Here is a 12,838-nt window from a genome sequence, read left to right on the forward strand (position 1 = left end):
CTCCTCCTCCTCCCCCCCCCCCCCCTTGGGTGACAGAAGATCCTTTGGGGATAATAGTCACCAATTGAAGATGAGACTGAGAAGGGTCAATCTGCAGCCTTCAAACACCACACTGTGCCCTGCAAACTTGAGGCAGAGCTAGACATCACCTTGGGATTCCAGCCCTGGCTTTGGAAACAGCTTCTCCACATTGCACATGGGGACACTTCTCAGGAGCCTCGCAGGGAGTGAAAAGTAAAGACAAAATAGCTGATTGTAAATCTTTCCTTACAGAAAATAGCTCTAGCTCCCCACTAACACACAAAAGACATTGCTGCTTCCAGATGACAGGGTAGAGTCTGTCAAGAGAGCTACCAGGCTTGCAGAGGAAGACTGGGACAGAACCAAGGCAGAATACAGTTCTTCTGATTTAAAGGACCCCATCAGAGCCACAAGATTTCCGTCCCCCAGCAGCTAATGTGTCAGATAAAAGATTAAATAGAAAAAAAGAAAAGAAAAAAACACAACAAACAAACCCCAAACCGAAACAACACAAACACAAACCTACAAAGACGACTAAAATTGCAGACTTTTAAAGCAATATTAATTGCTCAAGTGAATGCATTCTTCCAGTTCTCCCCAATTCTTCAATCAAGCATTTAGCACTGCTGAAAATTTTTTTCTGGTGTTCAGTAGCACACTTACTAAATGACCAGAGTGGGCGTAGATATTCTTGGACATTAAAGCTGGTGTGTCTCATACAGGAACAAAGCAAATTTTCAAAAATCCATACCTATTTAGCTTACTTTTTACTGTCAGTAATGGGGTTGGCGTATGTATTATTTACAACAACTACTTTCAAAACTATTTTTGTTTTCCTCTCCATTACCCATGTTCCACTCCTGCTTGGCAATAATACCAAAATGAAAGTTGTGTTTCACAGTGAATAAATGCTTTCTCGACAGAACTTTATGCAGTATACTGCAAGATTAAATAGGATAGCTAGAAATCCCCCAAAAGTGAGCTTCTCTTATTCAAAGAGAAAAAAAAATCAAGCCTATAGCACTCAGAGACAGGCAAATTACAATTTTAATATGATGGGTTCTTCTCCAACTTTGTTACATTTCCAAGAACGTTGTCTAATGTAAGTCGATAACAAGCTTGCTTCACAGCAGAACTACCGCACTTGAGAACAGGCTTGTATTAGCTGTATTTTGAAAACTACGCAAGTGACAAACTAAAATCAATTATTTTCTTCCTTAGGTGGAATGACAAATGTAATCTACCTATTTTTCACTTATTTCTGTGCAGCCAACATCCAAAACACAGAATTATGTACAGTTGGATTACTTACATTATTCAAAATATCACTATATTTTGACTAAATCTCAGCTTGTCATTTGGTTCAGTTCATTTTTATAACAGCAAGTACAACCCCAGAAGAATCTGACAAGAAGTAGTACAACTTCACAGAAGCCAGTCATGAAATTAAATGTTAGTGGGGGGGGGGGGGGGGAAGTATCATGCAAAGAAATACGAGTAGTTTGTATTCATTTAGGTCTCATCCTACCTCGAATTCTTGAAGTTCAGTGCAAGCATCGTAGTTTCCAAATCCTCTCCTCATAAGATATTACTAATAGGAGATGGCAAGGTCCTCTGCCTACAAGCCACTGCCAGCCCATCGTTAGTAAACATCCTTCCGGCAGTCAGGAGGATCTCCCGAGCTTTGCGCCGCCATCCCCCAGCGCCGGCTGTACCAGAGCCCAGGCTGGTTTGATTGTGGAGCGCAGCTGGTCCCTCCTGGCAAGCACGGGGATGCGGGGAGGAACTGCGAAGCTAAAGGGAAGGGATTCCTCCTTCTGCCTTACAATACCCAGGCCACAATAACTGATAACAGCTGCTTTACAAAAATAAATCAGAATCACACAAGCAGCCAAACGAGATGAAAAACTGCATAAAGACATCTGGTCTGCAACACAGTCACTGCAAATGAGAATGATGTATCACAGCTTACAAATGAATTTGTAAGACAGCATTTTTCCTACTTTTCTTATCTCATAGAAAAGTAAATTTGTTTAAATTTCAGTTACAATAGAACTAATTATTCTGGAAAAATAAAAGGAGTACAAGAGATACTTCTTAGCAGAATCTAGATCAGATGCAACATAGGTAGGTTTTCCCAACTTTAACTTTTCTGCTTTTTTTTTCTTCCACCACTTTGAACAGTTATTCCTGCATCTACAGGAACATGTCTTTGAGATATCTCCCAGGCAGCTTTTTGAAGTTATAATCAAACAAGAGAAAGCTCTAAACCTAGGTTTACTGAGCCTCCAGTTTGTTTCAATGCATGAGACCTAGAGTCTTTCCATGGGACTGCCTAAGGCTTGCCTTTCACAGGCTATCACTTACCAGTAGTAGCTCTTCCAGTACACTCTATTTTGGACGTAAGATGGGGCACGAAAACATTCACAGCATTTTTGCTATTCCAAATACACCACTGGTGCACCAGGTCTCTGCTGCTAAGGTGTATGTGTTATCAACTTAATTTGTAGTTTTGCTAGAAAAACATTTGCTAGGATACCAAAGAGCAGGAGCCATACTCCAAGAAGTCAGGAAAACAGCAGTAGGGATTACAGAACCAGAGAGCAGCATCTCCACAGAATTAACCTCAATAGAGACAATTTTTTCCCTCGCTATGTTTCACATCCATAAGAGGCTATGGCATCACCAACAGACGGGAACATGTCAAAGGGAGTTTCAGACATTAATCTATCACTAGCAAAAATTATTGATCCAGTGTGAAATATTGGTGCTTACCTCTAAGGAAGCCAGCAAATTAATCTTTCGCAATAACCTGACAACTATGGGCAGTGCATTGTGTACGCAAAAGCACAGCACGCAAACAACCCTTTCTATCACAGGTAGCTTAAAACACCACAGTATGTCAGACTTCTCTAACACTATCCCAGACGACAATTACTCCCACATTTCATATCTTATTCCACAAAAGCTCTTAAAGAATATGGTCACTTCTCCCTACTCGTACATCTTCTCTCTATGGCAGACTAAAGGAACTACTACAAATAAACAAACATTAGACCAAAGTCCTGCAAGGAAAAAAGGCTTGGTGCTGAGGGAAGCACTGATATCTCCTCCAGCAACCTAGCAGAAAGAATACAGAAGTTATTTTTGCCTCATGTACATCTTCAACAAGCCAAATAATAATCCACATCATGAACATCTCAAGCACTGCTTCTCCCCGCGCCCCCCCCCCCCCCCCCCATCCTTCCTGAACCTCAACCAACCACTCAGACAGCAGCGTATGTTTTGGACTGTGCACACAGAAATGCAAAAAGAGGGGCTGCAGGAGCAGCCTGCTTTCAGAGTCCAGACAAGCTGCTTTAGCTGCATTACAGTGACCAAACAGAGGGAGGCAGCCCTACTGTCAGCTGCCTAACTGGATCTGTTGCTATGCCATCGGTGGAAAGACAGGGAGGAGACACTGCTAGAAGCCTGCAAGAGCAGCTGCCTATTCCACATTGCCTAACCTCCTGTTCCCCTCCAGCACAAGAAAAACACCCTGGGACTTTCCAAGAGCGTTGCTAACCTTCCACATGTGTAACTCTGCGGTGTCCTAAGACCTCAAATCCAGATACACCATTTTTTAAGGTAACAACCGTTTCCATTCAAGTACTAGGTTTCAGCGCTGTAATTGTACTAAAGGATAGGAAAGTACCACAAACAAAAGTGTTCGAAGAGGCCCTCCAACTCAGTAAACTCAATATACTTACGTTATGTACACTGACTGAGTTACTATGGTATAGCAAATAAATATTGTGTGAGTCAGGTCAAACGAACACATGCAAACACTTAACTTACCCCAATTACAAAGTCAAACACCTTAATATAAACTCCTGGTGGTGCCCATACCGCCTACTCCCAAACTGACATCATCTGCACATTTTGTAAGCAGACTCGACTCTACCACCTAAATCATGGATGCCACTATTGATAAATCCAGGCACAGCAAGCTAGTTAGGAAGCCTACTTCAAATGCCTTTCCAGGTGATCCTGAATCCCTGTTAAATACTCCTCTGAACCATTTTTAATAAATTTTGCTCCTGCAGTACAGTGATTTAAGGAAGATCCCATTTAAAAAAAAAAAAAAAATCACTACATGTATTACATTCAAATGAACCTTCAAAACCTTATACACTTCAAGTTGTATCACTTCTATCCCTCCCCTCCCTTATGAATCCAATTCGTCTGTCAAGGAAGCAAACTAATTGGCTTGATATAACCTCCTCCTTGACATATTCATGTTGGTTGGCTGTCTTCCCTTATCTCATTATCTTCTATGTGTTTATAAACTGCATCACGACTTTTACTATTGTCCATGTAGCTGCAGACAAGTCATGCCACAGCTGGAAAGAAACTCAACATGGCCCCACAGAGAGTCCAACCAAATCAAATACAGCAGGCTCAGGTCAGAAAATAATATAACGACAGCAGCGCTAAACCCAAGCTAATAAGCTCTGCCAGTTCTTGCATGTCCTTGGAACTGGAAGAACAGGATGCATAAAGTGCCAAGGAAGTATTTCCTACATAAGTATCTGAACAGCAGATCATGATACTAATAAGACAGTCTTCACAGATTCACAAAACAGTCCACATTCAACAGTCTGCTCGTCAGATTGCTTTTACTAAGTCAAGAGTGAGACTAACAAGAGAACACAATAGGTTAAAGGGAGCAAGGTATTTTCTGTGAAAGTAAAAAAAGGTATATTTCTATCAGACCCCTTGTGGACAGAAATTTTTTTTTGTTAATGAACAAAACATTAGAGACTAAAGCAGCAGCACAGAGCTAGAATGAAAGCACTGATGTTAGAATGCAGGATTTCACACGGAAGGATGTGTTTTGGGGGTTTTGTCTTTGTGTGCTTTTGTTAAGGTAGAAGTGATACCTCCCCTTGAACATTTTACAGGCCTCATTTTTATACCAGATAAAATAAAAATGGTGTTAACATATGAATAACTAAAGCTCTCCATAAGAAATGGCACCACTTACAGCAACAGTTGTTAAGCGCTACATGCCACAGAGCTACATCAACTAGCATTTCCTTGTAGTAACGGGTCTTTTTCCACTGGATCAACCCTTCACCTTCTGTGTCTGTGATGTGCTGCAGCATTTTTTCCACTGTGTTTTTTTTCTTTTTGCTCCAAATGGGTCTATATGTTAAAGGCTGTCCTAGCAAAGCTTGGACATTACTCTTCAGTAGCCACACCACACACAGCTATGCTTTTAAAGTAAGCTAACAAAGATTAGAAATCCTTTACAGTAACCAGACAGGTTTAATAGATTTTAACTCAACTGCTGCTATGAAAATTCAGTTGCTTAGAAGCACTTCAACATGTCTACCTCTTCTACCCCCCCCCGCCCCATCAGATTTTACTTGCTACTTTCATTTTTCATCGGCAAAACAAAGCACTACTGAATTTCATAGTTATATGAGCTTTTTTGACTTCACTAGTTAAGAAGAAATCAATCTGGTGATAAAGCCACTTAATCTTCTTTAGCTTTACAAAAAATGCAAAAGTAAACTAGATTGAATATTCTACTTGCAAGAAGCTGCCTCTTGTAGGCCATAATATTTGTAGCAGGACTATACAGCTACTGGGAAAAACGCAGCAAGCAGTCTACCCAGTTTGTACATAATCCAAAGAAACTAGAATACAAAACTGAAATGCAAGTCACTCGAGGCAAAAGTGGAGATAACATTACCTTTGCATGGATACAGAATGGACCTCTCGTAGCCTGTCATTCTACTGAAAAGCAGGAGTATTATTCTCTCAAAGTAAAAATAAGAGACTTGAAAAACTCAAAAAAAAAAAAACATGTGTTATGACCTCATTTATTATGATCACTCTCACCTTTTATTTTTTTTTTAAGCCTATCGAAGAAAACCTCCACATTTAACGCAGCTTGACTCTGAGCATGCATCACACCACACAACTTTCTGTGAACATCCAGCTATGTATTTCTACAGCATCTACACAGACAAACAAAACCCTAAATTTTGTTTGGGTAGAGTGATTTTAAACTGACCACGTTCTGACAGTGCCTGAATTAACTCTCTGTGACAGGCAAATTAACTGCTTCACACAGACTTTATTGAAATGTGCACCAATTACAAATCAAAAGGCAATTTCTACAAAAGCTCTTAAGCATCCACATCACTAACCTCTACAGCATTCTTGGCATCAGGGCAAACAGCTTCAAGAAAACAGGGCCCATTCTTTTCTGAGGTTTCTCTTCAACACCAAAGCTGTTCTTTCACTAGGTAAAGTAAAGGGGAAAAAGGTTAGAATATAAATGTGACAATAAAATCACAGTTTTGCCACTTTGAAATGGAAGAGAAGAGCAGCCACCTCTATGATAACTCAACTTTCACAAACCTAAGAAATCTTTTAAATAACTCCTGATAAAGGAGCTGTAGCAAACAAGAAATCAACACACAGCATTAAGCTTAAACAAGCATTATCTTCCCAATTAAATGATACTCACTGAGAGCACATGAATTACTACAAGAGTTACTATAAAGTGCAAGCCCAGTAATTAATGCACTGACAGCCTGTGATCAGCAAGTGCATCCCTCCGAGGAACTAAGTGATTTCTCATCATTACAGCACGGGAATAAGAACTAAGCTGCATTGACCCCAACCCAGATGAGCAACGGTGAAGCTACTGAATGTGTCTAGTTTGCCCTGGCCTCTCCCCTAGTTTTTCTGCCTCTTTTTTCAGAGTTATAAAATGCTTATCTTAAATTTGCAAGTGGACACACACAAGCCAACAAGGGGCACCGAGTTTGAGCTCACTTCAGCATGACTCCACAAATCCATCAGGATGAGATTCTCCAGCTAACCCAAGGCAGGTGGCAGAGGCAGCAAAAACAGCACTATTCACTGTTGGACCTGGCAAACAACTAAGTACGTCAGTGAAATGCTGCACCTCAGTTAATTAGCAGATGGCAGACCATTATTTTACCTCTCATTCCCAGTAAGACCCATTCGGCACTAGTAGTAGTTCAGGTGTTCCTACACTACGGTGCACTACGCAGTACAGGCATACCTAAAGTAACTGGGTAAGCTTTATAATACAATTCACATTATTTGTTGTTTTATTATTTTGTATATTAAAAGGAGCAAGGAAGATTTTGGGGGGGTGGAATTGACACAGGTCAAAAAAAGCAGCGTAGTATCAGGTACCTTAGAAAGGCTTTGTGAGAGAGATGGCACTAACATGACAAACTTGCTCAGAGAGATGTTGCAGCGCTTAATAATAATAAAACATTTTCTTACAATGTTGTTGCATGCACTAAATACTTAAGTAATGCACCAGCAAGTGCAAGAGTTCAGCATTAACAGCTAAAGCAAGAAGTTGTCTTCTAACTCGATCCTCCATGACCATAAAATCCTCTGCTACTCCTGAACAGGGAAATTAAGTCAATTAACAAGGTATGCCATTTGAGACTCTCGGGAGGTTTTAAACTATGTTTATTTTGTTGTAAGACTAAGGGCACTTGCTTGTTGAGTGAAGCCTGCTTTTAGAAAGAATACTGCTATTTTAATCTAGGAAACTGGTAAAGGCATCTGAGCAACAAACTAGAAAAATGTACCAACGCCCCCCAGTACACAGGACAACGGGCTAGTGAGTTTGATTTCTAGAGCGATCCCTCCACACAGGCACTTCATGCGCTCACCCCACTAGCATTCTCAACAGCATCTTTGCTACTTCAACTCACCTACCTCTCCCACCCACAGGCCACACAGCATCCGCTTACAATTATTTTCTCAGGAGATTAGCTCCAGCGACCTACCTGCTGTGGTCACCCTAACTAAAATAAGCTAGATAAACTCAGACCAGCAGATATCCTAGAATCCAGCTTCATGTGTTGCTGCATCCATGCCCACGACGCATATCATATGCGGTATCTTAGATGCTGCTTTGCCAGTGCGAAAGTCCAGGTTCATACCAGGCCTGGGTGACATACCACAGGCCCGTGCTGCCACGCAGAATCATCAAGCCCAGGGAACCACCCTACAGAATCCTCGCCTTACTCAACACGACGTGCCCATGGAAAGCCTTCATCCTCCACTTCTACCCATCTTGTGTCCCCTCACTTCCATCTCATCGTCATGCAACTGTTCGTGGGGAAAAATAATGAGTCAGCAGCCAGTACCAAATACTCTGTGTGCACAGCACTTGAAACAGTAGAAACTGGACCACGAAACTCAGAAATGCAAGAAAAGTACGGTGAGCACTTTTATTTTTACCTCTATAGAAGCAAGTAAATATTTAAACTAAGAGGATAAAGAAATGGCCCTTTTGTGATAGGAACAGTTACTGAGACTAGCTTGGCAGTAAACCTCAACAAATAGGGAATTGTAGTTTCTGCTACCTTCAACTGCATTTCACTCTAAGAATTTTATTATATCACCAACAACCTCTCAGGTTCAAAACGATAGATTTTTATTTGTAGAAACAATGGAAGTCTCAGGTAGGGGTTCCAAATCAGATCGGACCGCAATTAAGCCAAACTTAATTAACACTTACTATATTTGCAAAGTTCAAATGACCAGTTACACTGCAAGTACTCAAAACCCACAAGCTTACTTGCGCAGAAATCAAAGGGTAGTATCAGCATCTTCTCCAGCCAAAATTGTAAAAAACACCATGAGGAAGTGAAACCCTGAAGACAGCTTGCAACCTTCTTTCATATGCTTTCTTTACTTGGTCTAACAGAAACTAGGTACAGTAACAAGAACGAACATTGTGGGAGCACCAAGGAACCATGCCTCCAACCTGGTCTTTTGGGACCTGAACCACCTAGTTTATCTGTATTCCCACAGTACACCTGGAATGCCTTGTCTCTAAGTCTTGACTCCCTCACATTTCCCTACTTCCTTATTTTAAGTTTGTTAGGGTCATAATGGCTTGAGAAATACTTCATCAAAAGCATCTGCACAAAATGAGTTGTTTTGACTCGCAGTCTCAAAACCAAATAACATGGGGCGGGGCAGGAGGTGCTGTTTAAACATAGTTAACAAGAACTAAAGCCTTCCTTGGTGCCAAAACCAAACCACTCCTACTGTACTTACATCAACCAATCTTTAGTATTGCCCAAGCTTAAATTCTCCCTGTGGTTATCAGCTGAGTTACCAAAAGTGGCTGCAAAGCCAATAGCACACCCCTTTTATACTACAGCAATGAGAAAAGGGAAGTTTTCAACCTTGAATATCCCGGAAGACTGACATCCTCCAAAGAAATATAACTAAGTAACAAAAAAGCTTAGTTTTGAACCCATTGGTCACAAACAGCAAAACTCTGGAAGCACCCAAGACAGTTCAAGCAACACCAGTCTCATGCATCCCCCAGCCCACTGAAGGCTCTCGGAAGCATCCCAAGCAGAAATGGCAGCTAGTGTATGTCCTCCAACTACACTACACTTGGACAAAACCCCTGCTGCAAGTTCTGAGAAAGGACAACCCTTTCTGGTCAGTGCCAAGGGGGTGGCATAGCTTGGTTACCTCCCACTTAATCAAGTCTCTGCTGTAAAGGAGAAGTGCCTCTGGGAAATATACTGGTATGTTAAACACTGAAAATAAACTCCTTCCTCTTCGTGCCTGAGGAAAGGATCTATGTTTTCCAAACAACCAATACACAAAATTTACCTTTCCTCAAAGATTTCTTGGGCCATTCACCCTCTCTCCATCTGACCTAGGTTCCTGACCCTCCACAGGGACAATGGACCTTCTGGTGGCATGCAGGCACATAAGGGACTCCACGGCTGCACTGCCTACAGGCTTCCTTACCCCATCTCTGTCCACTGAAAGGGTGCAGAAAGGGCAGACTGCACCTTTCCAGACATGCAGTGAGAAGACATGTGGCACCTTGCTCTCTGGCTAATGGCTTTCCCATCTGCAAATACCACACTATCCAGAGGCTGCTGAAACCCATAATGGAAGAGAAGCATAGCGAAGAACCAAAGTACCCATTTTGCATTAGGTGTCTTCTCATGACCATTCCAGAAGCATATCAAGTGGCAATTACCTCATGAAAAAGTAAAAGACAAGTAACAAACATAACAAAGAGTTGCCGTGTTTCCACTTGCTGTGCAAAACAAATACCTTCATGATTTCTCATCCACCAGAATACATCTGCACTGATGTACAAGTGTCATGTACAGCGTGTGATTCAGCAGACGCCAGCACAACTGAGAAGCCATGCTGCTGGCTCCCAGCATTGAGTCACTTCATTTTCATGACCCACCACTGAACTCTGGCAGCAGCCACATCTATTATTTTCCAGAAATCAAGTGTCATTCAGAAAATAAGTTTCAGTCACCAAAAACACTCCCACCCATGGCTTACATAAAGCTCCCTGCTGCACTGAAGGGCCTCCTTTGGTTCAGAGTTAGAACATGTCATTTGCAACTATTTTTTCAAAACATAGTATTAGGGTGGCCAGCTTGAGCATGACCAATAAAAACCTAAGTGACACTTCACAGCTGTTACCATCAAGTTTAACAGACATTTTCTTTTTCAGACAAGTCCCAGTCTACAGGCATTTCTGGAAGAGTTTATTTATGTAGTTTGTATAATTACATAAGATTATAAAAAATATTTTTCCATCAGATAAATAAAAGCTTTGGGGTTTTTTAACTGCATAATACATTGGGTCAATATATATATTATAATAAATGCACTTTTTTATTATAAACATTTTTTGTTAAGATAAACAATATAGTCAACTGAAATTTGACTACTGCTTATCCAAACATTCTTCTTCAGAATTGATGCTGATAAGTTTAAATCAATTTCTAATACTATGTATGTATGATCTGAATAATTTCTCTTAGCTGCCATTACTTCTTTGACCTTGTCATTTAAGTAATTTGCTTGCTCCAAAATAAAACGTTTGCGTTCCTGCATCCCACCAGGTATTCCACCAGGGGTTTTAGTTAGGTGTCTATTTTTATTTTGACTGAGTATCTCAGTACTTCTAGGCACTGTTTCTACAGTTTAACAAATCAAATAGAATTTGATTGCTACCCTCATCAGCCATCCCACAAAAAGTGCTGAATAACAAGTCTCAGCAATGACAAACCAATTGGTTCCTGCAAAGAAGCAAATTGATGAAGTAACACCATAAAAATCTTCTTTTTTGTACATCTCATTTCTGAAAAAGAAATACAAATGCTATGCAAACTTCCAACTTAGCTGCATTCCCCTCATTTAAGATATTTTGCAAGTATTCCCCTGTGGATAAACTATGTTTATCAAGTTTACACATACCATACTGGTGCCACGGAATATTAAAAAAATGAAAGCCCTAAAACAGCATCAGGTTTCTTCTGTGCTACACACCACAGGTATTCAACAGAAACCTATTCAGACCTAACCAGCCATTTTCCTACCTGTTTCCATGTTTTGCAAAGTTACAAAACTCACTTACATGTTATATCAGAGAGAAGTCAAGGAAGACATTACATACAAAGAAAACGCACATCAGTGGGAGCTGAACAAGGCATTGATGTTGAAGCCCAAAACAGTTGTTGCTAGGAACTACAGTAATTGGGTGCTAGTACTTATTCCATGTTTGACAGAGATAAAATCCTGCTTCTAACTGAAAGAAATCAAAGGGATTATAAACGTTACGTGACCAAAGTCCAATTTCTGCCTTTTCTAAGTAGAGATGTGTGCTTAGCACACATTCTCTAGACCACTGGTACACTTCCAGATGCACTACAAGGGACATGAAGACAAAGCCCATCTTTAGCCAGTTGAGGCAAGAGATCAGGACCATATACCAGCAAGAGCTGATATCTGAATTCACACTATTTCTGCTGTACATAGAATGTGAGAAAAGAAATACAAATTTAGGCAATACCTAAAGGAAGGGAAAAAAGGAGGACGGAGAAAGGGGGGGTGTAGGGAAAGGGTGAGGGGGTAAAAAGGAAGATATCCCACTCTGTGAGACAACGTGCCATGTCCCATGCCAACCCTCAAAACATAGACACCTTAACACTCAACAGGAAAGGGGAAGACCCTCACAAAAGGGATCATAATGACAGATCATTACAGCTGCCTTACTAGATACTAGATACTTAGTAGAGCTATAAGCAATCAAACTACAGAACCCTTGACAGATGATATCTCGAGCACCATGTGCTCCCATGCCTTTCACACAATAGTCCCTTCTTACTCTGAAAGATTCTAGTCTTTAATGGGTTGCATTTCAGCCAGATTCTTCTCAACACAGCAAAGCGTTGAGAAGATATATATGCAAAGTTCCAACCAGCTACAATAAAAGGAGACATCACCCTAGAGAAACTGCTCGAGCTGCAGCTGCATTCACATCTCCTCCAGAAGCATCCTATACACAGAGAGGCAGAACACCAGAAAAGAACTTCAACAATTTGGCACTGGGTAGAATTTAAAAACAAGGAAAGTTTAACACCAACAACTCAAGCTGTTTTAAAGCAAGACAATGAAAGTCAAGGAAATAAATCTAGTCTCATTTACTGCAGGCAAATTCTGTTGGAGAGCCCAAGTCTCGCTTCAGTGTTGCCGCAGTCATTTGGAAGAGTCAGGAAGACTCAACGCAACCCCTGATTTCTACGCCACTGAAAAGAAGTGCTCCATAAACTGTGCATTTATATTAAGTCAAGGCCAAAATTAGACTGAAAAAGGAACAAGAAAATTATCCTACATGCATGATGTTACTTCACTCTTTAATTACTTCCTAATTAAATTTGCATGTGTCATGGTTTAACCCCAGCTGGCAGCTAAGCACCAC

At 40.8% G+C, this 12,838-nt stretch overlaps 1 protein-coding gene across 8 annotated transcripts in view; it reads right to left on the reverse strand.

Moving 5' to 3' along the window:
- Positions 1-12,838, reverse strand: part of WDFY3 (WD repeat and FYVE domain containing 3) — a 187,911-nt gene that overhangs the window by 142,383 nt on the left and 32,690 nt on the right. For 6 of the 8 annotated variants that reach the window (XM_052772380.1, XM_052772388.1, XM_052772360.1 and 3 more), the window contains exon 2: positions 6,222-6,316. The exons of 1 other annotated variant lie outside the window; for it this stretch is intronic. The gene's annotated coding sequence lies outside the window, so the exon portion shown is untranslated. Of the gene's footprint in view, positions 1-6,221; positions 6,317-8,030; positions 8,149-12,838 lie in introns of those variants that run through there. One more of the 8 variants, XM_052772342.1, reaches the window with a different exon arrangement.

This window comes from Harpia harpyja, chromosome 2 (assembly GCF_026419915.1).
Source record: "Harpia harpyja isolate bHarHar1 chromosome 2, bHarHar1 primary haplotype, whole genome shotgun sequence".
NCBI classification, from domain to species: domain Eukaryota; kingdom Metazoa; phylum Chordata; class Aves; order Accipitriformes; family Accipitridae; genus Harpia; species Harpia harpyja.